The 23026-nt window shown below is 46.3% G+C and overlaps 1 long non-coding RNA gene across 1 annotated transcript; it reads right to left on the reverse strand.

Moving 5' to 3' along the window:
• Positions 1–14809: 14809 nt before the first annotated feature.
• LOC148758262 (uncharacterized) lies at positions 14810–19799 on the reverse strand. The gene is made up of 2 exons (XR_016021422.1): positions 19345–19799; positions 14810–16345 (listed from the first exon to the last, which is right to left on the reverse strand). It is a non-coding gene; the product is annotated as an uncharacterized LOC148758262 (long non-coding RNA).
• Positions 19800–23026: the final 3227 nt, after the last annotated feature.

Here is a 23026-nt window from a genome sequence, read left to right on the forward strand (position 1 = left end):
TGACAACCAGAACCTGCCTGTGAAGGACATAGGCAGTGTGAAACGTAGTTTTCCAAATGAGGAAATAAGAATTGGGTGGATTTAGGCTTTTTTTTTTTTTTTTTTTTTTTTTTTTTTTTGAGTGGGAGTTGGGGAGAAAACAGTGTGTTTTTTCCAGGACCCATCAGCTCCAAGGCAAGTCATTGTTTTCAATCTAGTTGTGGGCGTCGCAGCTCACTTGTCCATGTAGGAATCGAACCAGCGACTTTGGTGTTATGAACACTGCGCTCTAACCACTGAGTCAAACAGCCGCCCTGGATTTAGGCCTTTTTAAGGAGATAAATAAGTCGTTAGTGATGCAATTGATACTTAAACTTAAGGGTTCTGGCTTCTAGGACAAGATTTAATTTTTCATTTTTGAATGATCAAAACAACTAATTGTGAATTGTTTTTTCTCTCCTAGAATAATTATGTATTTTTGATATATATATATGTATATGTATATACATATATATATGTACATATACATATATATATATATTCTAATATAGCAAATGGTTAGCTCTATTGAATTGTAGTTTATCCTTTACATCTGTTGACTAGGGATTTTTGTTTTTATTTAGATAAACTGAGTAAGTCAGTTTACTGGACATGCAGTAAAAATCCACACCTTTTTCATGCACAAGTCCATGAGCTCTCACAAGCACATATGGTCACATAACTGCCACCACAATTGAGCTACAGAACACTTCCATGACCCTCAAATTTCATCTCGTGCCACTTCATAATCAACCTCTGTCCCCACCACAGACCCTAGCATCCACAGGCTTGGCTTCTGCAGCTAAAGTTGTGCCTTTTTCAGAGTGTCAAAAACAGAATACTACAGTGTGCAGCCTTTTAAAGAGGCCCTTCACTCATCGTGACACATGTGTGACTGACCCTGTTGTTGTGTCTATCATGCTCCATTCCTGCTTTTTGCTGGATGTCTTCCATGGTCTATGTGCACCACACATGTTTATCCACTCCCCACACAAGGCACATTTCTGTTGTTTCCAGTTTTTGGCAATTGTCAGTAAAGCCACTACAAACACTTGCATACAGATTTTTGTGTGAATATTAGTTTTTATTTCTCCTGGCTAAATACCTAGTAGTGGAAGAGCTGGATCGTATGGGAAGAGTATGTTAACTTCATAAGAACTTCCAAACTATCTTCCAAAGTGGCCGTGACATTTTGCATCCCCACCAGCAATACATGAGGGCCCTAGACCCTTCACCTCCTTGTCGGCACTTGGTAGAATTAGTTGTGTTTTACTTGTTTAAGCCATTCTAATAGGTTTTGTTGACCCCGAGAGTGAATGTGCCTGTTAAGAAGGACCCCTGGTGGCTGACTGGGCTCAAATTCATAGACAGAACCTAGCAATCATTGCTACATATGGGCCTCTCACACTTTCTGCACTTCAGGGAAAAGTTGCACTGAACTGCTTACCTCCTGAACTGTCTTCCTGTTCCAAGTATACCTTTATAAGAAGCTCCTAGGATCCTATTTTGACCAATAGGACTGAGGCTTTCCCCATCCAATCAGAACTGTGCAGCTATATCCTCACATATATCTTCACTGACCAATCAAATGAGCTCCACTCTGACCAATCAGGACAGTATTTTTCTGGACCAATCAAACTGTGAGGATTTGGAGTCCTCATTTGCATGAAAGTGAACCAATCAGGGTGTGGGGTGGGTACTATTCTCTATATAAGTGAGCTTCATCTGTACCTCACCAGACAGCACTTTTCAGTTTCTGTTGGAAGGTTGTCTTATCCCTGCTGGAATTGTAACACCAGAGCTGGAACTGTCTCAATAGAGCAAAGCTGTTTTGCTGGACCAAACCTGGCGGTGTCTCACCAGAGCTGTAACACCAGGGCCACCTCACCCATGTCAGCTCAAGTAAGCTGTTTCACAGCCATGCTGTATCACACTTGAGCTATATCACACTTGAGCATATCATGCTTGAGCTGTATCATTATTGAGCTGCATCACATTTAAGCTGTATCACAGCTTAGCTATTTCACTCTTGAGCTGTCTGCATTGAATAAAGTCTCCCCACTCACTGTACCCCAAACTAGAAACCCCTATTGGTGTTGAATTGGCTATGACCTTCAGTTGACAGTTTGTAATGAACTAGGGCATTTAACTAAGGAATTTTTTTAATGCATGCTGTGGAACTTGTTGCACTTCCTTAAGGACACTAGTCACTGGCAGGCTCAGGGAGAGCAGACGTGTCTTCCAGACTTCACCTTGGTGGATGGCTGCACGCTGCCTTCTCACAGTCTGTCCCCTTTGCTGTGAGCTCAAATCAAACCATGCCTAAGAGGGAAATGGAAAGTGAAAGCACTGTTCAAGGATCATTCCAGAATTTTGAAAGGATACTTTAATCATGTATGAAAACTAGTCCAGAAAAAAAGTCACTATGTTTTGTGTGTTACTCTGCATTCTGAAAAAAATTGTGTTCCAGATAATGGGAATATCACAATCAACACAAATAATAAATAAAGAAGGTCACAAAAGTAGAGCATAATGATTACCCTTCATATGTCATTCATGCCACATTCAAAAAAAAAAAGTAGACAATAATGATTTAATATTGTGCACTGAAGAAAAAAAATTACACCCTTAAATACCTGAAGTTCACTTCGGTAAAGCAAAGTGGACTGGAACTCAGGGCACTGGATTCCAAACCCAAATTTGCCACAAATCCTTTCTAATTGGATAAACTACAAGAAACCGAAAGAAAAAAGAAAAAAAAATCCACATTGGGAAGTCAATGACTGATGCAAGCTACAGAGAAATAGGGCCAGACAGATATGCTTCCCCGCCCACCTCCAAGTCTATGTGACTGAGACAAGCCCTGGTTTTGTGGGTGGGAGCTGAATAAGGAAATGCCATAGGGGTTTTCTAAATCCAAAAATCTAGACACTGGGCATGAAAATATAGGTGTGGGGCCAAACACTCAAAACATTTAAAGACAAGGTTCTATTGGAAAGCCCAAAGGAAAACAGTGATATCCAAGCTGGACACCTCAAATCCTGCATGTATCTCTGGGTCCAAGTGCCTCCAAATCCTTACCCAGCTACGCTGTCCCTCAACCCCAACTCCGGGTGGTGATTACCACTCTGGGCTGGGGGAGGCGGTTTCACTTCTCCTCTGTGCATGAGAAGGCACATTGCTTCCCTGGCAGAGACACTCAGGCTGCTGCCATTGCTGCCACTTTCCATTTGTCAACCCTACCCTGATCAACACAGTGGCCGCTAGCTACAGGTGGCTACTGAAATTCAAATGCAAATCAATCAAAATCAGCAATTCAATGCTAGCTGTACTGGTGGCATCTTAAGGACTCGGTGGTCACATGTGGGGACAGCGGCACAAAACAGGATACTACATCACTGCAGTTTTATTTATCAGCTCTGGTCTGACTCCTGTCCCTGGCAGGGCTTTCTGGACCTTAATTCCTCATGCTTAGAAATCTCAAAAAGATTCCTGCAGAATATTGTTCTATCTGACATTAGGCAAGTTTTGAAGGTGTATATATAGTATTACTTACTTTTAATATATGCATATCCACTTATTGGTACTGTGTAGACAAATCCGGAAGAACGATATTTGAAACTAGAAATATGAAGCGGGAATATACAGAGGATTTTTATGTTCTACACTATACTTTTTTATTGCTTGGAAAAACAACAAGCACATATAACTGTGATTAAAATGGGGAAAAAGGAAGCGTTACCTAGCACATGTATCAAGTTGGTGGGATTTGGTGGCCTTGAAACAGGATGTTCCTGACAGCTGGACATCCCACTTTTTTTTCCAGCCTCCATCAGTCTGTTAACAATGCTCCTTTTCTTATTTTCATATCTTCCCTCAGTAGGTGCTAATCCTCTCCGTGCCTTCTAATCCATGTCAAGTCACACACTGCAAAATGCTAGGCATTTACTCTGTCCTATGATGAGCATAGAATTTCACAGGAGTGGAGCAGATGTCATAGGCAGTCAGATCAGCATCCACTGGCTGCCTTCTTCCTTGCTAAAAAAGACTCAAATGCTGTGCAAGTGTCCACCTCTTCTCCCACAGGACTCTAGGAAAGTTAACCCTTTCCTCCAACTCCAGGGGAGTATTCTGGTTTTACAAGCCAATCATAGGATCCTGTTTTCCCAGTGATGATTGTATAAGAAGTAGACTGGTGAGGAAATTCTGGTTACAAACCCAGAACTTCACAGAAAAAAAGTCCATGCTCCTAAGAAAGAATTTTTATAACATTTGTGATAGGGTAAGTAAACAGATAGAAATGAGCAGGAGATGGGGAAATTTAGCCCCATTAGAAAGCCCCTTGCTGCAGCTCCTACTTGGGTCAAGACCCCTGGCAGCTGCCCGGCAGGACTCCAGGTTCACACATACCTCTCGATCAAAGAGATGTGTTGTTAGAAGTCAGAGAAGGGGATACCCATCCTGTTTGTCAGGACCATCAATATCTTACTAGCCCAACAGAACTCCAGGTTTTCACACACCCCAAAGGGTTGTGTTTACTCATGCCCCTAAATCAAAGAAATGCACTGCTAAATGCGATGAGGACAGAAAAGGAGCCACATGTTAAACCTGACAAGCTCAGGAGACTGAAAATAACCACATAGGATGGCATGAACATAAAAATTCCTAGCTAAGGTGGGCCATGGCGGGAAGTCATATCTTTAGCCTGTAGCTTCCTTGACAAAGATCAATCTCTACCGTAAGTGAGTCTTTTGCTCTTTTGCTTCTAGAATAACATGCCCTTGGAAACTCAGTAATCCCTTTTTTCCAGACCAGAGCAGGAAACTACAGAATCCCTTATTATTCTTGTCTCCTGATTACCATCTCCATATGCTGTAAAAAGTGAACTATTAATTATCGTGTACCCACCTATGTGAAAGAATTTACCTTTATCCATTCCCAGAGATTTCCCCGCTTTGCTTTCTCCCACCCCCTTAATCTACCACCAGTGAATTTCATGTAACCTTCCTCCTTGGATTCTAATGTATAAAATAATTTGTAAAACGGCCATTTTCTGGAGTATTTTCTCAATCCGTTGAGACTTTGCTTCCTGGCAATTGTCGTCAGTTTGGCTCAAATAAACTCCTATAAGCTTTCTCTTAGGCTGGATGGGATTTTGTTTGTTTGTTTGTTTTGTTTAGTGTTTTGTTGTTGTTGTTTGTTTTTTGTCGACACAGAGGACTAAGCACCTCAGGGGGGAGAAAGAGAGATAAGAGAATGGAAAAGGGGAGGCAATTCTACCCCTAGAAATAAAAGCCTTCACACAATGTGAGGCGTGGCTTCTTCCCTCCCTTGGGTCAGCCGGCTCCATGTCTCAGAGCATACTTTCTTTTCCTAATAAACTTCTGTTGTTCGTGCTGTACAAACCTCTGTCTTTTGATTGAAGTCGTTCCTTCAAGAAGACAAGAGCCAAGGTTATTAATGTCATTTTCCCGGTAACATCTGGTCCTTTGCTGCCAATAGATGTGGTCACATCAGTGCCCAGGACTGCTGTGGCCATTTTGTAACTATGGGGAAGTGTTAGGCACTCTGAGGATGGAAGAGCCAGAGATGGAAGGATCAGCCCACTGAGGTAACCAGCTGTGGGGACAGAGCCCCAGAGAGTAGTTTACAGGCTCTCGGCCTCACGTGGAAAGGTGCTGGCTCGGGTGGTGGATGGCCGTCGGCTGTGGCTGATTGGCTGTCGGCTGTGGCCGGTTAGCCGATTGGCCGCTGGTATAACTGCTGCGGCTACGAAGGATTGCCGAGGAGCCGAGCAGAGCCGAGCAGAGCCGAAGAGAGCGGAAGAGGAGGGCCAAGGAGAGCGGAAGAGGAGAGCCGAGAGAGCGGAAGAGGGTCGAGGAGAGGGGAGGAGAGTCATCGGTCGGTCAGTTGGTGGAAAGGCAGACGGCAGGTCGGTGTCCAGTGGGCCCAGCCTCCAGTGAGCCCATAGTGGTATGACTCCCCTACCTATGGCTCCGTGGGTGTTCCTTTTTAGCCTCACCATATCCTGCGTTCTTATGTGGGGAGAGGGACCAGAGACCCCGCAGGCCTCCCCGCCCGACAAATGGTGGAGCGAGCAGGGTCTCCCATACAACATAGCCCAACAATGAAATGCCTTGTTGTTAAAGCAATTTAAAATGGCATTTCTGCAGGTAGGTCCTACTTTTGAGGTATGATTGACTGTTCTCTGGGAGTTTGCATTTCTCTGTGTAGATACTGTGCTGATGCTGTTGCGGAAAAAGCGGCAAGGACCGAGAAACACAAGACGCACTCCCAGAGGGCAAGGAGAACTCAGCTTTATTACACTAGTGGGCCCAGTGGGATTTTTCCCAAAGAACTGAGCACGGACTGGGGTCAGGTGTTTTATTTTATATGTTTAGGCCTCCGGGTTGGGGGGTGGAAGTCTAGGCAGGGTGCCAGGGAGGTCCGTCCCTAGCAGCTGTGATCCCTCAACTTTGTTTTGACAGGGAGGCCTCTAACTATGGTGCCTGCAAGAGTCATCTCTGATGAGGTATGGGAGGAGGAAGGGGGGGACAGAGCTCTTAGGGGAAGCTTGCCGGAGATAGCTCCAATAAGGGGGAGATTGAGCTGTTGGGAAAAACCGTCCCAACAATGCTACTCCAGGTACAGCTGGGTGGATGACTGGTACCTCCACTAACGGCTAAGAATATGTGCCCTGAAGACTGGTATTTCTATAAAGACCCCTGCAGTAAGCCACTGCCATTCCTCAGCATTTGCCCAAACATGGCCACAAAATAATATTAACCAGCTCTGATTTTCAAATTAGAACAATGGTCTTGAACAAAGGACTTTTATGATAAAGTGGACTCTGCAGGACAGAGGCTTTATTGCTTTCCAAATAATGTGAGCATTCACGAACTCAGAAAATAAATTTTATCTTATAAACTATAGCAGAGGGAAGACTGTGAGGTGACGTAAGTACCTGAAAGTTCTTTTAAAGAACCTAAAAGTTTCAACAGGAGACTGAGTCAGAGAAATGGAGAGTGCATACTGGGAGTGGCTGTTGTGGTGAAATTTTATGCATCAGTTTGGCCCCGCCACAGTGCCCAGGCATGCAGTCAAACACCAGTCTGCATGTTGCTGCAAAGGTATGTTTTAGATGAGGTCGACATTTAAATCAGTCGATTTTGAGTAAAGCAGGTTGCCCTCCATAATGTGGGTGGGCTTCATCCCGTCAGTTGAACATCTTAAGAGAGAAGACTGAGGTCGCTGAGGAAGAGGGGATTATGCCTGCAGTCTGCCTTCAGACTCAGGGCTGCAACGTCACCTCTTCTCTGTGTCTCCAGCCTCCTGTGATTTCAGACTGGCCAGCCCCACAATTGCATGAGCCAGTTATTTAAAGCACCTTTCTATATATAGATTATAGATATAGAGTTAGATATATAATATGCAATGTATACATATATATTGTCTTAGTCTGTTCAGGCTGCTATAACAAAAATATCACACCATCAAATGGGTGGCTGAAACAACAAACATGTATTTCTCACATTTCTGGAGGCTGGAAGTCCAAAATCAAGTCCCGGCAGATTCAGTGTCTGATGAGCACCCGCTTGCTCATTCACAGACGGCCATCACTTCACTCTGTCCTCATATGGCAGAAGGAGTGAGGGGTATCTCTGGGATCTTTTTAAGAGTAGTGATTGCTTCCCAAAGGCACTGCCTCCAATACCAGCACACTGGAGATTATGTTTCAACAGATGAATTTGGGGGTACAGAAATATTCAGTCTATAATCCACATCAATATTCATTTCTATACATATATGTATGTCTCATTGGCTCCTTTGCTCTGGACAACCCCAAGTAACACAGTCCCTGAGTAAAGACGCAGAGCTCCACCCCACACCTACAGCCCAAGCCCCAAGCTGAGGTGTCACAAAAACTACAGTGGGTGTAAGGGTCTGAGTATAAACAAAGATATAAACAGAGCCACTGTAAAATGGAGGGGAGCAGCCATACTAGAAGAACAGCCTGTCACATATTATGCCTCAAACCTTTGGAAAGAAAACGAGGACAAATAACCTTTAGGGTGGACCTAGAGCAACACTGTGTCCCAAAGACAACCAGAAAGCAGTTATGGGGCCGGAACAGTGGCTCAGGTGGTTAGAGCTCCATGCTCCTAACACCGAAGGCTGCTGGTTCGATTCCCACATGGGCCAGTGGGCTCTCAACCACAAGGTTGCCAGTTCAATCCCTCGAGTCCCGCAAGGGATGGTGGGCTCCGCCCCCGGCAACTAAGATTGAACACAGCACCTTGAGCTGAGCTGCCACTGAGCTCCCAGAGGGCTCAGTTGGTTGGAGCGCATCCTCTCAACCACAAGGTTGCCGGTTCGACTCCCGCAAGGGATGGTGGGCTGTACTGTACTTCCTGCAACTAGAAAACGGCAACTGGACCTGGAGCTGAGCTGCGCCCTCCACAACTAAGACTGAAACAGGACAACAAATTGAAGCTGAATGGCACCCTCCACAACTAAGATTGAAAGGACAACAACTTGACTTGGGAAAAAAGGCCTGGAAGTACACACTGTTCCCCATTAAAGTCCTGTTCCCCTTCCCCAATAAAATCTTTTAATAAATAAATAAATAAAAATAAATATAAAAATATTGATCCCATGCCTACTTTCTGGAAAAAAAGAAAAAAGTACTAGAGTAGAAACTTAATCCAATCTCGTAATGAAAGGAGAAGATATTGTAAAATAATGTTGGGAACTGAAATTGTTTTCACATTTTAAAAATTAACTTTTATCGAAATACTGGTGCTAGTTGAACCCCAATTCCCCCGTCCGTGTGTGGGGTGCCAGTGTGTTTAGTTAAGCTAGCCCCTCACAGACAGGGGCAGAGGCACAAGCCGGCCAGTGAGGCACCCACATAAGTCACTGAGGTACCCTTTCTAGAAAACTCTTACATAAGAGTTTCACTTCTGGAATGGCAGTGGGAGGAGCCCATGAACCCATCCCAAGCAAAACAAACACAACCGGTGAAAACTGGAAAAATAACAACCCTTTAAAGTTTCTGGAAATTGCCCTAAAGATAGACAGCAAATGAAGAAGCATTTACTCAAGAAAATCTGCAAAATCTGCACAGAAACAGTGTGAATCTGTGGCCCTGGAGCTCAACCAGTTCATCCTTCCCCTCCTGTCCTTCCCCTCCTGGCCATCTCCACCCTGCTCAGTGGGAGGACAGCTCCACTCTGGGGGCATGAGGCCAGCTCCACTCTACCCTCATCTCTGAACTACTAACAGGTACGGTATCTCACCAGAAAGGACAGGAAGCTAATAGCCCTACTCCTTCCAACCCCAAGTGGCAGAGGACAAATTCTGGCTCCAGCCCTGGCCTAGCAAGCTAAGAGCACTTGCACCAAATGCCTTTGCACCAGCTCACTCAGAGGGTAGAGCTTCCACCCGGCCAGTCTGACCTGGAGGTGTCGTCTTTGAAATTTTCCATGCATTGACCCCCTACTCTTCTCACTGGCTATAAATCCCCTGCTGTTTTTACTGTGTTTGGACTTGAGCAGGTCTCCCTCCCTTATTGCAATACCTCTGTTACAATAGTCCTGTGTAAAGTCTTCCTGACCATTTTAACAAGTGTCAGTATTTTTTTTTTCTTTAACAACTGTTGCTCCATCTTCTGATGGTATAATACACCCTAGTACATCTCGAGTCCCAGAGTGAGATTATTGTCCATAAATAAATAAATACACAAAAAAAAGAACACTGGGGCCAGCCCAGTGGCTCAGGCGGTTAGAGCTCCATGCTCCTAACTCCGAAGGCTGACGGTTCCTTTCCCACATGAGCCAGTGGGCTCTCAACCACAAGGTTGCTGGTTCAATTCCTCGAGTCCCGCAAGGGATGGATGGTGGGCAGCGCCCCCTGCAACTAAGATTGAACACAGCACCTTGAGCTGAGCTGCCGCTGAGCTCCTGGATGGCTCAGTTGGTTGGAGCGCATCCTCTCAACCACAAGGTTGCCAGTTCAACTCCTGCAAGGGATGGTGGGCTGTGCCCCCTGCAACTAGAAAAAGGCAACTGGACCTGAAGCTGAGCTGCGCCCTCCACAACTAAGACTGAAAGGACAACAATTTGAAGCTGAATGACACCCTCCGCAACTAAGATTGAAAGGACAACAAGTTGACTTGGAAAAAAGGCTTGGAAGTACACACTGTTCCCCAATAAAGTCCTGTTCCCCTTCCCCAATAAAATCTTTAAAAAAAAAAGAAAAAAAGAAAAAAACTTTGAGATCCGGTCAGATATTCCTATCACTGTCTTTCTTTGTGGACATAGAAATAAATTTATTGCACTGGACCTTGAGTTTTCTGTAAATGGAGGTTTATTGAAGCTAAACATTTAAAACACACCAGTTTCGTAATCCTGTTTATCATTTCTTATTTTCTTAAATATGCACTAGGTTGCTCAAGCCAAAAGAAAAAGGAAAGAAATAGATGAGTGGCCAGGAATTGTTGTCACACACTTTTTCTGCCCACATTCTGGGCACTTCTCCTTTCCAGAACCTGGCTCCAGCCTCATCTTGAGGTGGTGGTCTCAACACCTCCACCTGGCCTCTTTCTCTGCCCCTTTAGAACTCTAAGCATACCAGGTAGCCTGGCCTCCCTCGCCTGGGCTGCAGTCCCCAAAGCTGACCTCGTGCTAAACTAGGGGCGAAGAGCCCCTCCCCCAAACACACACACACACACACACACACACACACACACACACACACACACAGGCATGCACGCACGCACGCACGTACACACGCACGCGCCACTTTGCTCCAGCTACTCTCTGCTGCACTCTGCTGGTCGTCGGTGTCAGTAACAATCAACCCTGCGCGTGGGCCCCCAGGTGAAGGAGAATAGGAAAGAAAAGCAAGGAGCAAAAAAGGATGTAAACAGACCACCAGGGAGAGAAAGGCATCAGTCACCAAGGGGAGAGTCACCAGGCGTTGGCATTCCAGGAGACAGGGGCAGGACCGGGCACTGGGGACCAACGACGTTTTTTTCTGAATGAATACTAACATAGTTCTTTGCAGGGGGTGGAAGAGAAAGGGGTGGAGGAAAGAGGTGGGAGTGAGTCTTGTATACTGTTATTATTTTGAAGTTCTGTGAGGAAAAAAATCATTTGGTCACAAAAGAAGTCAATCCTGAAATCTGACTCCAGGTCTGGGGGCCCAATTCCCTTTTCTAGAGGTCTTTATGTTTCCAGAAGAGAAGGAATACGACCTGTCCCCATTCCTGCTGGTTGGCCCAGCGACAGATACTGCTCCGTCCTGGAAGCTGCAGGTGTGGTAGCCAGCCCCCCTTTGTTGAGAAGTAGGACCCAAAGGTCTAAGGATGTGGGCACCTGTGATCTCCCAGTCTCCTGTGTCGGGTTCTGTCCTGGGAGGACAGGGACCCTGTAACACTATACTCTGGCAGATGCCCACCTCCAGTAGTAACTTTATTGAATTTATTGGGGTGACATTGGCTAATAAGATTATAAAAGCAGTGCTTTAATCTGGCCCTGTGCTCTGGTTCTTGTATCTGAACAGTCAAACCCTGGGCAAAACAGGCAAGCAGCCACCTCCTCTCTTCAGAACCCAGAGCCCCACCCTGTGGACCACTGACTTCCACCCTCACCAAAACCCACTCACAAGAAAGGCTCTGGAGGGGTGGCTGGTTGGCTCAGTGGTTGGAGCACAGTGCTCATAACACCAAGGTCACCAGTTTGATTCCCACATGGGCCAGTGAGCTGTGCCCTCCACAACTAGATTGGGGGGAAAAAAACACGACTTGACTTGGAGCTGAGCTGCGTCCCCCCACAACTAGAATGAAAACAACTTGACATGGAGCTGATGTGTCCTGGAAAAACACACTGTTCCCCAATATTCCGCAATAAGAAAGAAAGAAAGAAAGGAAGGAAGGAAGGAAGGAAGGAAGGAAGGAAGGAAGGAAGGAAGGAAGGAAGGAAGGAAGAAAAGGAAAGAAAGAGGCTCTGGAAACTGCATGCAAGCTAAGCCACCTTCAACTGTCTAGAAATGAAGGAGTACTAGAGGTCCTCCTTCCTTTCTACACTGATACACTGAAACTCCGGAAGGCCAGCTTGCCTGAGGCTTGAAACCCTCTCTGGGCTACAGCAACAAATCTGGTCTCCAAAATGAGCACCCCAGGGTTTTCATGTGCGGATCACATCGGTGGGTATGTACTATATCGAAATTTAAATTGAGAAAAATTGTTAAATAATTATCAATGTATTTTAAAATAATAATAAACATGTGAACCTAAGGAACACATTTATCATGAAAATGACTGTTCCCCAGAACAAAGAAGTCCAGTGGGGGGGGGGGGGGACATGTTTACACTTTGCACATGTCAACATCTGATCTAGTGGAAAGCAGCTGGACTCTCACATCAACTTTCTGCATCCAGTTTGTTGTGATATCATTTGTCACGTAGCCTGTGAAGAGTTCCACAGTCCCCTTGTGAGAGTGGAAAAGATAACATCTCAATATTACTTCAAAAATAGTCTTAACCTTGCAAATCCCCTGAAAGGTTGCCAGGATTACATGAGCATTCCCTGACCACGTTTGGTGAACAGTGGGTACACGTCTAGAATCCCCGGCTCCCAAATCTCCGCGTGCTACCTTGACATGCTATGACACTACTATGCATTATGGGGCCTTTAAGGGGTGATTAAGGTAAAAATGAGCTTATTAGGGTGGGCTATGGTGTCCTTATAGGGAGATCAGGACACAGACACACAGAGAGACGGACACAGGGAGGAGATGGCCTGTGGAGAAACCAGCCCTCTGACACACTGATTTCAGATTTCCAGCCTCCAGGATTGTGAGAAAACAAACTTCTATTGCTTCAGCCACCCATCTGTGGTATTTTGTTGTGGCAGCTCCAGCAAACTAACACTCTGCCATCCCCACACCTTTTTCCTACACGACCCCAGTGCTCCTAATGGAAGGTAGTACTCGCATTTTAAGAGGAACAATATTTGAGGCAGACCCTGGCCCCTGCCTACTAAATGCTCGTCATGTTCCTCAGTCCTTGTGACAATTGGAAACACCCACTCACACTGCCCAACATGCATCAGAGGTCCTCTTTTGGATGTGTGTGAAACACACACAAGACAAGGCAAGGCCTGACTGATTCCGCTGGTAAAGACACAAGGAGCCACTTGTAGGTCCAGATGCTGGATTACTTACATGGCAAAAGGAAGAGTAGTCAAAAGTACCTGCTCCCGGTGGCCCTCCTCCCACACACCAAAAACACAACACCCCAACAAATGGCACAAGTTGTGGGTTGCCCCAGTGGATGAGCCCACCCCAGACTGCAGCTCAGTGGCTTTATATCCTACAGCTGTACTTCCAGCAGGGCGGGCCAGAAGGTCCCACAACTCCCTAGAACCTCAAAAGTCCTGAGAAAATGATGATGACAACCTCCCAGGGAGACAGGGACCTGAGTGGGACGTAGCCTCAGAGCAGCTCTCCACAGGCTCCCATGGTTTCACATTCCAGTGGGGTCACAAAAGGTGTGTCGAGACTCAGATGAGTTGGACTGAATGATTGTATTCTGCCCCCATCCTCCCAGCCCGCCAAACTTATGTGTTGAAGCCCTAACCCCTAATGTGATGTCACGAGGAGGTAGGTCCTTTGGGAGGTAATTAGAGTTAGATAAGTTCCTGAGATTGCAGCCCTCATGTTGGAGTTAATGCCGTCATAGGAAGATGAGGCATGAAAGATGCCTCTCTATAGCAGGAAGAGGCCATGGGAGCATTCCCCGAGATGGCAGCCACCTGCAAGCCAAGAGAAGAGGCCTCAGAATGAACCCACCTTGTCAGCACCCTGCTTTCACACTTGCCACCTCCAGAACTGTTGTCAAAGGCAAGCAGTCTGCAATATTTTGTTACAGCAGCCCAAGCTGTCTGAGGCAAGGCTTCGCATGCATAGCATGTGTCTCCAGGGCTCCTAAACCCCCTCCCTCCAGTACTCCCCAGTTTTCACCTATGACAAACACACTTTTGGTGGCATACCTCATATTGGCCCTTGGATACCCACTTCTGGAAGTGAGGAGAAGGGGGGGAAGCCGATGACCCAGAGACTGTCTCTCTCTCCAGGTTTCTCTATGTCCATTTATTCCTAACCATTAAAGTAGAATCACAGTCCCCCTCACACACAGTTGCCTCCCTGCCCGCCTCTCGCAGGAGTCAGCATCATGCTTTGAAGAATCAGTGCACAGTGTCTGCTGGGTTATACAATTAGTTCAAAAGCACTCAATTCCTTTTCCTTAGTAATTTCAGTGTTGTCACACAGCAGCCTAGCCCCCCCACCCCACCCCCCGTGTCTTTCCTTGAGGAAAGAAGAGTCTGAGAGAATGTGCCTTTTTGGGACTTTGTTTTATCATGATGTTTACACCTCATGTCTCTCTGTCTGGTCCCCAAAAGACGGTTTGCAGCCAATGACGAGTAAGATTCCCCACAGGGGGGACAACTCAAGCCAGGCAGAACCGTGTGGGGACGCCCAATGAGCTGCCTTGGAAGATCTGGGAAGGGGCCTTGCCTCCCCTTCCCCCTGCCTGGGAAAAGCCACTGCTGACTCTGGCTTTCCTCTCTCACCTGATTGTGAGAGAAGTCATGAGGGTGATAAAGATCAGCTCTCTCCGCTTAGCTCAACGGAACTGTTCCAACATGAGATTTGTCCCCCAGGGAGGTGCATACTGTTAAGTCCGGGAATCTTTCACCCCTCAGAAAGACAGACACACACACGATAATGCAAGTCACACAGCGAGGTTTATTTCCAGCTAGCTGGGGTCCCCGTCTCTGCCCGACGCAGCGGGTTTTAACAAGGACCCCTAGCCTACAAAGCTAAGGGTTTTTATAGCAGTTCTAAGGCACTTAGTAATTACTAAAGTCTTAGGGAGTACAATATGAACTTTAATTCTCACATAACTAAGACATTCTGTAATTTCTAAAGTCTTAGGGAGTGCAGATTGTGCTATGCTTCAAAGAGTTTACAATAGATACGCTTCAAAAGCTTCCATATCAGGAGATAAAACATCTGGTCTCTATGCCCACATCCTGGAACTAACAATTAGGCCATTAGGTTGTTTTAAGCTCAAGGCTGTTAATCTTACTCTGACTTTAAAGTAACAGTTCTCATGCTAACTTGAGCCCAGGGCTGCCAGGGCTGTTAACCCTATCTTAACCGTAAAGTGACAGTCCTTATGCTAACAGTCTCTTACGCATATCTCACCTAAATCATCACGGAGCCTTTCTGCTCCGGCTGCTTGGGGACAAAGATAATTGGTTTGATTCACTTTTGTGACATGATGGACGAGTCTCACAGACTGTGTAAAAAACAATACCACTTCCTTGTATGATTATCAAAAGCCACCAGTTGGCCTGATTCTGTGCTCCAGTCTCTTGCTAGACTGTGAGACCCTTAGCCTTCTGAGATTTAACTGCATTCTCTGTCTCTTTCTTTCTTAAAACTTAACCTAACGCCGCCCCTTCTTGTTCCCTCACTGCCCGTGTTGCGCTGGACGTGACATCACAGTAACCGTCATGAAAAACCATGTGACAGGATAATGCAAAATACTTTGCTGGCATCATCGTATTTAACCCTGAATTATTTTTACTCATACTTCTGACACCAAATGTATGGGTTTGTTCTCCACCCAACAACCAATTTTCTGATTCTCTGAACACCAACTGGGTGTCCTACAACTCAACTCTGATACTATCTGCCTGGACTTAGTGTCAAATCTCACAGGTTAAGGGCTCAGTCCCACAAGACTGTCCCCATCCCAGAGCAGTAATGGGACAGAGGGAGAGGGAACAATTTGGGAATGGGAGCTACAAGATGAGAGCCACACCCCTTTATAACCTGATCTTGGAGGGGACCTACCACCCCTTCTGCCATCTGCTGTTGGTCACACACATGGGAGATGCCACATAGGCTGTTGAGTGGCAGGAGAGTCGAACCTGGGATGCTGGCTGCCATTGACATAAAAATGGCTAGTCATATAGAAAGATATTTGTCTCCCCAGTGATTAGGAAATGCAAATTATTGAAATAAAAAATAGTTCTCACTTGTCAGATTAGCCAAAAGTTTAAGTTTGATAGCATCTGTCATTGACCACAACATAGGCAAATAGGTGTGGTTATACCTTGTCCTGTAAGTGTACATTGAAAGGACAAGCAGTCACCTCTGAAGCAGCAACTCCACTTCTTAGGTATCTCTCCGAAAGAAGTAGACTTATGTTCATATGGTTTGTTTTCAAGGGTGATCAGGGAAGAAGTGTTTGCTGTAGAAAGAGAATAAAAACACACAAATGTCCACAAGACGGGATCATTACTTCATAGCATATCCACAGTGAACAGACTGTGTTGCTACGTGAAGAAAACTCAGTGCCAAATATATGCATTTTTATATATTTTAAATTTTGTGCAAGTAGTACACACACAAATATACACACATCAACTGCAAAAGTACAAGAAATCCGTATGCCTTGTTCACAGCTCAACTGGCAAGACTATACACAGCCATCCTGGATAAAAAGTATGGCCCACAATATCTGAAAATAGATAAAGATGTAGTATCTAGAAAGATACATCCTCAATTATAGAGGAGACTAATGGTATAAGGGAATATTTGCATTTGCGTGTATTACATATAAAACGGCAGTTATGTACTAAAGTTTTGTGGTTTATTTCCTTCTAACAACGTTGTCACAACCAACTCTAAACAAAAACAATGATACTGGCCAAAGTCAACAAGATTGAGGCCCACCCTCCTACCCTCCCTTGGGAACTCCTCTCCAGGGACTTTTCAATCCCCAATTCAGGACAAAGAAGGAAGACAGAAGACAGGAAAGGGGGGGGGGGGGGGAGGAGAAGTAAGGGGAAGAGAAAAAAAGAGGGGAAAATGTCCTTTTCATTCCTTTGCTGCTGCAAAGCAAAGGCACACCGAGGAGGGTCACGGGTGACTCCGTTTCACGTGGGTGTGCGAAAGAGCGAACGTGTGTCCACAAGAGGGAGCGCGAAAGATGCCTTAGACTTTCTCAGCCGAAATCAACCGCGTAAAATTCTTTTTTTTTTTTTTTTTCAGTCGCGTAATTCTTAAGTCAAAAAAAGACAAAAGAAATAAAAAGCCCGGCGCAGGCCCTGCTTTGCATGGCCCCAGGCATGTGCACGTGCGGCAGCGGATGGACAGCGCGGGCGTGGCGGGGCTCGGCGCGACAGATCCAGGACGCAGGGACCCGGGGACCCGGGAGCACGCGAGCTGGGCGTGCATGTCCCGGTGAGTCGCTCCCGCGGTCCCAGCAGCAGATTGAGGAGACGAGCGACTCTGCGAAGGAGCCCGGGCTTCGTGGTGTGATACTTCCCAAATCGTTCTATGGCTGAGGGCTGGATTCACCGACGACTTCGAACGCGAGCTCTGGCAGCGCCCGAAGCATCTTGCCGCCCTCTGGTGGTTACAGCAAAATAAAACTGGTGGGAAAGCGCCTCCGCCAAACTCGGGGGTGCAAGGGATGGATTTATGACTCCTCGGGTGGATAATGCATAACATTGAAATTTGTATTAAAAACGTCCAGAACTTGTGGCTCTCCACGGTCACCATTTTGCCAAATGTGCATGTCCAGCTGATCCCATTGTGGGTGCTACGTCTCCGCAGCACCTGCGCAGCTTGAGTTCCTCTGCGGCCTGGAACCTCGCAGCACAGTGGGTCGCGCCTTTGCCACCCCGTATTCTCTCCCGTCTTCTGGGACCTCTGGGTGCGCGTTCCTGACAGACTCCAGGCCTACCGCCCCCGGACTCAAGAAAACCCGAGGCCAGGACTGCACAGCAATTCCTCCTCGCCCTCAGGCCAGGAAGGTGAGAGCGGCTCTCCAGGATCTGTCCAGAGAGGCGGCGCGCAGTACACTACTTTTAAAAAATGTGTTTCAGCCTTTGAGTCAGCCAGACAATTAATTTTAGATGAGTATACGATTCCTAATAAGCAGTAAGCATGGACATTGTGCAGGGAGCTCATAACTGAAAACTACCGGGTACCGCGTGCGTCTTTCCTTCCAATTCTCGGGGAGCCCCCAGAACCCATGAAGTCCACAGTGGGAGTTTGGGCAGATAGTGATGCTTCAGGCTCTATCGCCCCTCCTTGCAGGGTTACTTTCCTTTGGGTCCACGTTAAAATACAATGGGGGGGAGGCCGAGATGGGTGAAGGGAGTCAAAAGGTACTAACTTCTAGTTATAAGTTAATAGTCCTGGGATGTAATGTACAGGGTGGTGACTGTAGTGAACAATAAATATTGTATTGTGCTTCTGAAAGTTGCTAAGACAGATCTTAAACACTCTCATCGCAAGAAAAATAAATGTAACTATGTGTCATTATGGATGTTAACAAAACTTATTGTGTTAACTTATTTCCCAACATATACAGGTGGCCCTCTGTATCCCAGTGTTCTGCATCCCAGGATTCAACCAACTGATGGAAAATATTCGGAAAAAAGTTACATTGTTGTTGACGTGCACGATGTAGTTAGGCCTGTGTTGCATATGTACAGAACACATAAAGCCTTTTTTTCTAGTGATTATTCCCTAAATACAGTATAACAACTATTTATATAACATTTACATATATCAGATATACTAAGTACTCTAGAGATGATTTAATGTACAGGGAGGATTGTATAGGTTATATGCCTAGGGCATCTGCAGATTTTGGTGTTCCCAGGGGACTTGGAAGCAATCATTGGCAAATACCGAGGGAGGGCTGTGTATATATCAAATCATGTTGAACACCTGAAACTACTGCAGTGTTACAAGTCAATACAAAAAATTACTATGGCGTCCACAGGGACTGAACTTCAGTATATACCAAAATCACTTAAAGCAGTGGTCCTCCAACTTTTGTGTTTAAGAAAGTCATTTGAGGAACTTAGGAAAAAGGAAGATTTCTTAGGCCTGGCTCCGAGCAATTCGAGGACCCAGGAAGCCTGCGCTACGGAAACCCAGAGGGTTGTGATGCGGGTTCTCCCCCTGTATTGTGAGACTCATTGACCGCTGGTGGTGCTGAAATGTGGATTGCGGAGGCTCTCGCCTAGTTCTCTCCTTTGGGAAGGTCTGCGGAGGCTGCCGCGGTCAGTAGTCTTAGTACAACACAGACACACCACAGACGCGCATTAAGAACCAACGGTCTACCACGGTTACTGTCTTTCACACGTTTTACATTGAAAACCAAGGAAAGAAATACATTTACCATCATATCTAGTACATACATATTTACGAAATTTCAGTAATACTTACCCTGGCATGGTGTGATGAGGGTCCTCTATAAGCAGAGCTTCGTCTTCCGCTCCAAAAGATAAAAAACCCAAAAACAAACAAAACAAAAAATTCCTCACATTTTCCTCCAGGGAGGCCATGCTTCTCCGGGTTCTGAATAAAGCCTGCACTCCTCTGTCTCCTCTTTTGAATGTATATTCGGATCGCTTTTCAAATGCATATTCCACCTAACCGACGGTTTAGGGTGGATCAAAACGTGTGCTTGAAGCGCTTTTCAAACGTAGGTTGTATTCTTCTTCTGAGGACTTTCTGTGCTCCAGGTTGATACTCAAACCAAAATTATTTCTAGAGAGGGACGTCTCCTTTTGTTCTCTCAAAAAGAACCAGTCACACTGTGGAGGCGGGACTTGTGGCTCTGCTGCTGGATTGTCCGGTATCCTTCCTTCTTGCACATCTTGAGGGGAAAAAAAGCCCTACTTCGGAAACCCAGGAGTCCCTGGGCTCGTTTCCCAAAATAGGACAAGGGCGCCGCCCTCCGATCTCCACCCGCCTGTTCCATTAAACTGCAGTTAACACCGCTGGGCCAACTGCTTCATTGGCCCCACACAACTCAGGGACCTATAGCGAAAGGGGGTTTGTTGCCAGGTTCCAGGTTTAAAGAAAGACTCCTGGTTATTCTCACTGTGGATTTGGGCTGCGGACAACCCAGAGAAATGACTCGCGGAGCCTGCCATAAGCCCCAAATAGGAAAGAGGAGCGCCAAGTGTCTTAGGACGGCACTGGGGGTTGGCGACGTTCCTGGAAGAGGAGAAAGGGGAGGGAAGACGACACTGCCCCCAAATTCCCAAGGCCCTGGTGAGGAGATACAGTTTGAAAGAGACGGGAGGGGGCGGATCGGTGGCTCAGTTGGTTAGAGCACCAGCTCTGGGCAGCAGGGCTGCAGTTCGATTCCCACATGAGCCAGCGACCTGCGCCCTCTGCAACTAGAATGAAGTCAATGAGCTGCTTGCTGCTCAGCTCCCAGGTGGCCAGATGACTCAGTTGGTTGGAGCACTGGCTCTCAACCACAAGTTTGCTGGTTCAATTCCTGCAACAGATGGTGGGCTGCGCCCCCTGGAACTAACAATGGCAACTGGACCTGGAGCCGAGCTACATCCCTCCACAACTAAGATTGAAAGGACCACAACTTGACTTGGAAAAAGTCCCAGAAGTACACATTGTTCCCCAATAAAGCCCTGTTCCCCTTCCCCAATAAAATCTTTAAAAAAAATAAATGAAATAAAATAAAAGAGACGGGAGCTCAGAAGGTCAGACCTAGAGGCCCATGGCCCTGGGCAACGGGCCGCCCCACTGGGAGATGCCATTGTCACTGGCCAATGAGAGGGTCAATGATGTGTCTCAGCGGGGCACATCCCGCAAGCTGTTCCACTCCTTGAGCCCTCCCTCATTCCCTTAATTACTCTCTAAAACAACACCTCAGATAGGTCAAGAGGTTTAGACTTGGTAGTTTCATGTAGTTTCCTGTAGTTTCCTTCATTTCAAATTTGATTTTCAATTACACACAATATTGACCTACAATGTTCTATGAGTTTCAGGTATACAACATATTGATTTGTCCATGTAAAAGATGTCTAAACCTCTAGAGAATATTTATGACTTTATTTGAGCCAAACTGACAACATGCTGGGGAGCAAGATTTAAAACACTCCGGAGAATGACAGTTTTGCAGCTTCTTTCATGCATTTGGAATTAAGGGGAGAACGTAAAGAAGATCATGGAGGTGGGAGAAAGCAGGGTGAGGGTTGGATTACAGGGTAGTTAAACCTGTGCTCTCTTGCGGGTGGTTGAAGGAGGGCTGAAAGGGGACACTTCAAAGGCTTGTTAACTTAAATGCACAGAAACAAAGGGCGGAGCTGCTTAAGGCAAAGATAAGCCTTTCACTACAGAAGTTATAGGCCTGGGGCCCACCCTGCCCTGCCCAGGTCCGCTCCTTTTTCTTCCACAGGTTTTATATTTATATACCTTGCCATTGCTTTCTTTTTTTTTAATGGAGATTCCCTAAGAAAACTATTTGCTTTTTAAATTTCTTTAAACCTTCTGCCCTAGAAATGGAAGGCTGAATTCTGAATTCTGATTTCAAATATCTACATGGTAGTTTGGAAATAAATGTTCTTTTCGAGGTCCCTCCTATTTATTTATGGGGAAGGGAGGAGCTACCTGAGACCGTGCTCCACTCCTCCCAGTGTGGGTGGGCCTTCAGAGCCCTTCTTGCCACCTTCTGTCCGCTCCAAAGTTGGTGACCTGTGGTGACTCACGGTGAGCGGTTCCGGGGTCTGGGGCCCCCGAACAGGCTCCCACTCTCACAAATTCCCGCCCATGGACTTCACGGTATGTGCCCACCTCCCACCCTCGCCTCTCCAGCCCGGGTTCACCGGTGGCTGTCGCCCTAGACCCTCCCCTGCAGCCAGCGCACCCCTCCGTTCTCCACTGGGGCCGGGGAAGATCTGTGCGGCGGTCCCCAGAAACTCCCCGACAGCGGGCGGGGCCAAGCCGGCGCCGGCTGGAGGCAGAAGGAGGCGCTGGCAAGGCCAGAGGTTCCAGTGGACAGAGCTGGGGGGGGCGGGGGGAAGACGGAAGGCTGGAGGGCCTGCAGTGTCTGGCACAGCCAGGAGAGGGCTCAGGAATTGTTGAGGCCTGGCGGTGTTCCCTGTAAAAGCGCCTGGAAATCGGGGTCAGATGTACGTGTTGTGTTCCCCGAAATCCCTCCAGTGCACTTATCTGGGCCTTGATTTCAACTCATAAAGGAGTTTGATACTGGATAATTTGAGAATTGATCAGGATATTAACTCTGTTAGAAGCAGCAAATTAAAAAAAAAAGTTTAAAAGAAATCTTACCAAGTAATTGTGAGACTTTTTGTATGTGTGTGTGTGACTCTAAGCATACAAGTAAATTGTAACCTTCCACTTAAAAATAAGTAATGTAAAGTAAGAAATGGGTATACAATGTAACATTTAAACCATCTCTTCCTAGGGTGGGAAATCTGTGGACACAAAATCTGATCATAATTTCCTACCTGGGCAGGGCAGGGTGGGCCCCAGGTCTATAACTTATGTAGTGAAAGGCTTATCTTTGCTTTAAGCAGCCCCCCCCCCACCTTTGTTTCTGTGCATCTAGGTTCACAAGCCTTTGAAATGTACCCTTTCAACCCTCCTTCAACCACCCTCAAGAAAGCACAGTCTTAACTACCCTGTAATCCAACCCTCACCCATCTTTCTCTCACCTTCATGATCTTCCTTATGTCCCCTCCTTAATTCCAAATGCATGAAAGAAGCTGCAAAACTGTCATTTTCTGGAGTATTTTAAATCTTGCTCCCTAGCATGTTGTCAGTTTGGCTCAAATAGTCATAAAAATTTTCTACAGGTTTGGACATTCCTTACGACACCTGGATCAGTGAAGACATACAGGAAGACAGCTGTGTTCACATCAAGTTAGTTAGACAGGAGGCTTCTGTCCCATTTTTAAGTCCTGGGAGCCTCTCTCCTGGCACAGATGTGAATCCCCAGGAAGACCACCCCCATGAGCCACATCCAGGGCCCACCTTACAGGTGCAGAATTCTAGCTTTTACCATTTGGGGTGAGGTTTAGGAGACAGATCATTCTTATTTCCAAAGCCCACAACCCAGGCTTTCGGACGTTCTTTG

This window comes from Rhinolophus sinicus, chromosome 5 (assembly GCF_057876585.1).
Source record: "Rhinolophus sinicus isolate RSI-liver-muscle chromosome 5, RSI-T2T, whole genome shotgun sequence".
Taxonomy (NCBI): domain Eukaryota; kingdom Metazoa; phylum Chordata; class Mammalia; order Chiroptera; family Rhinolophidae; genus Rhinolophus; species Rhinolophus sinicus.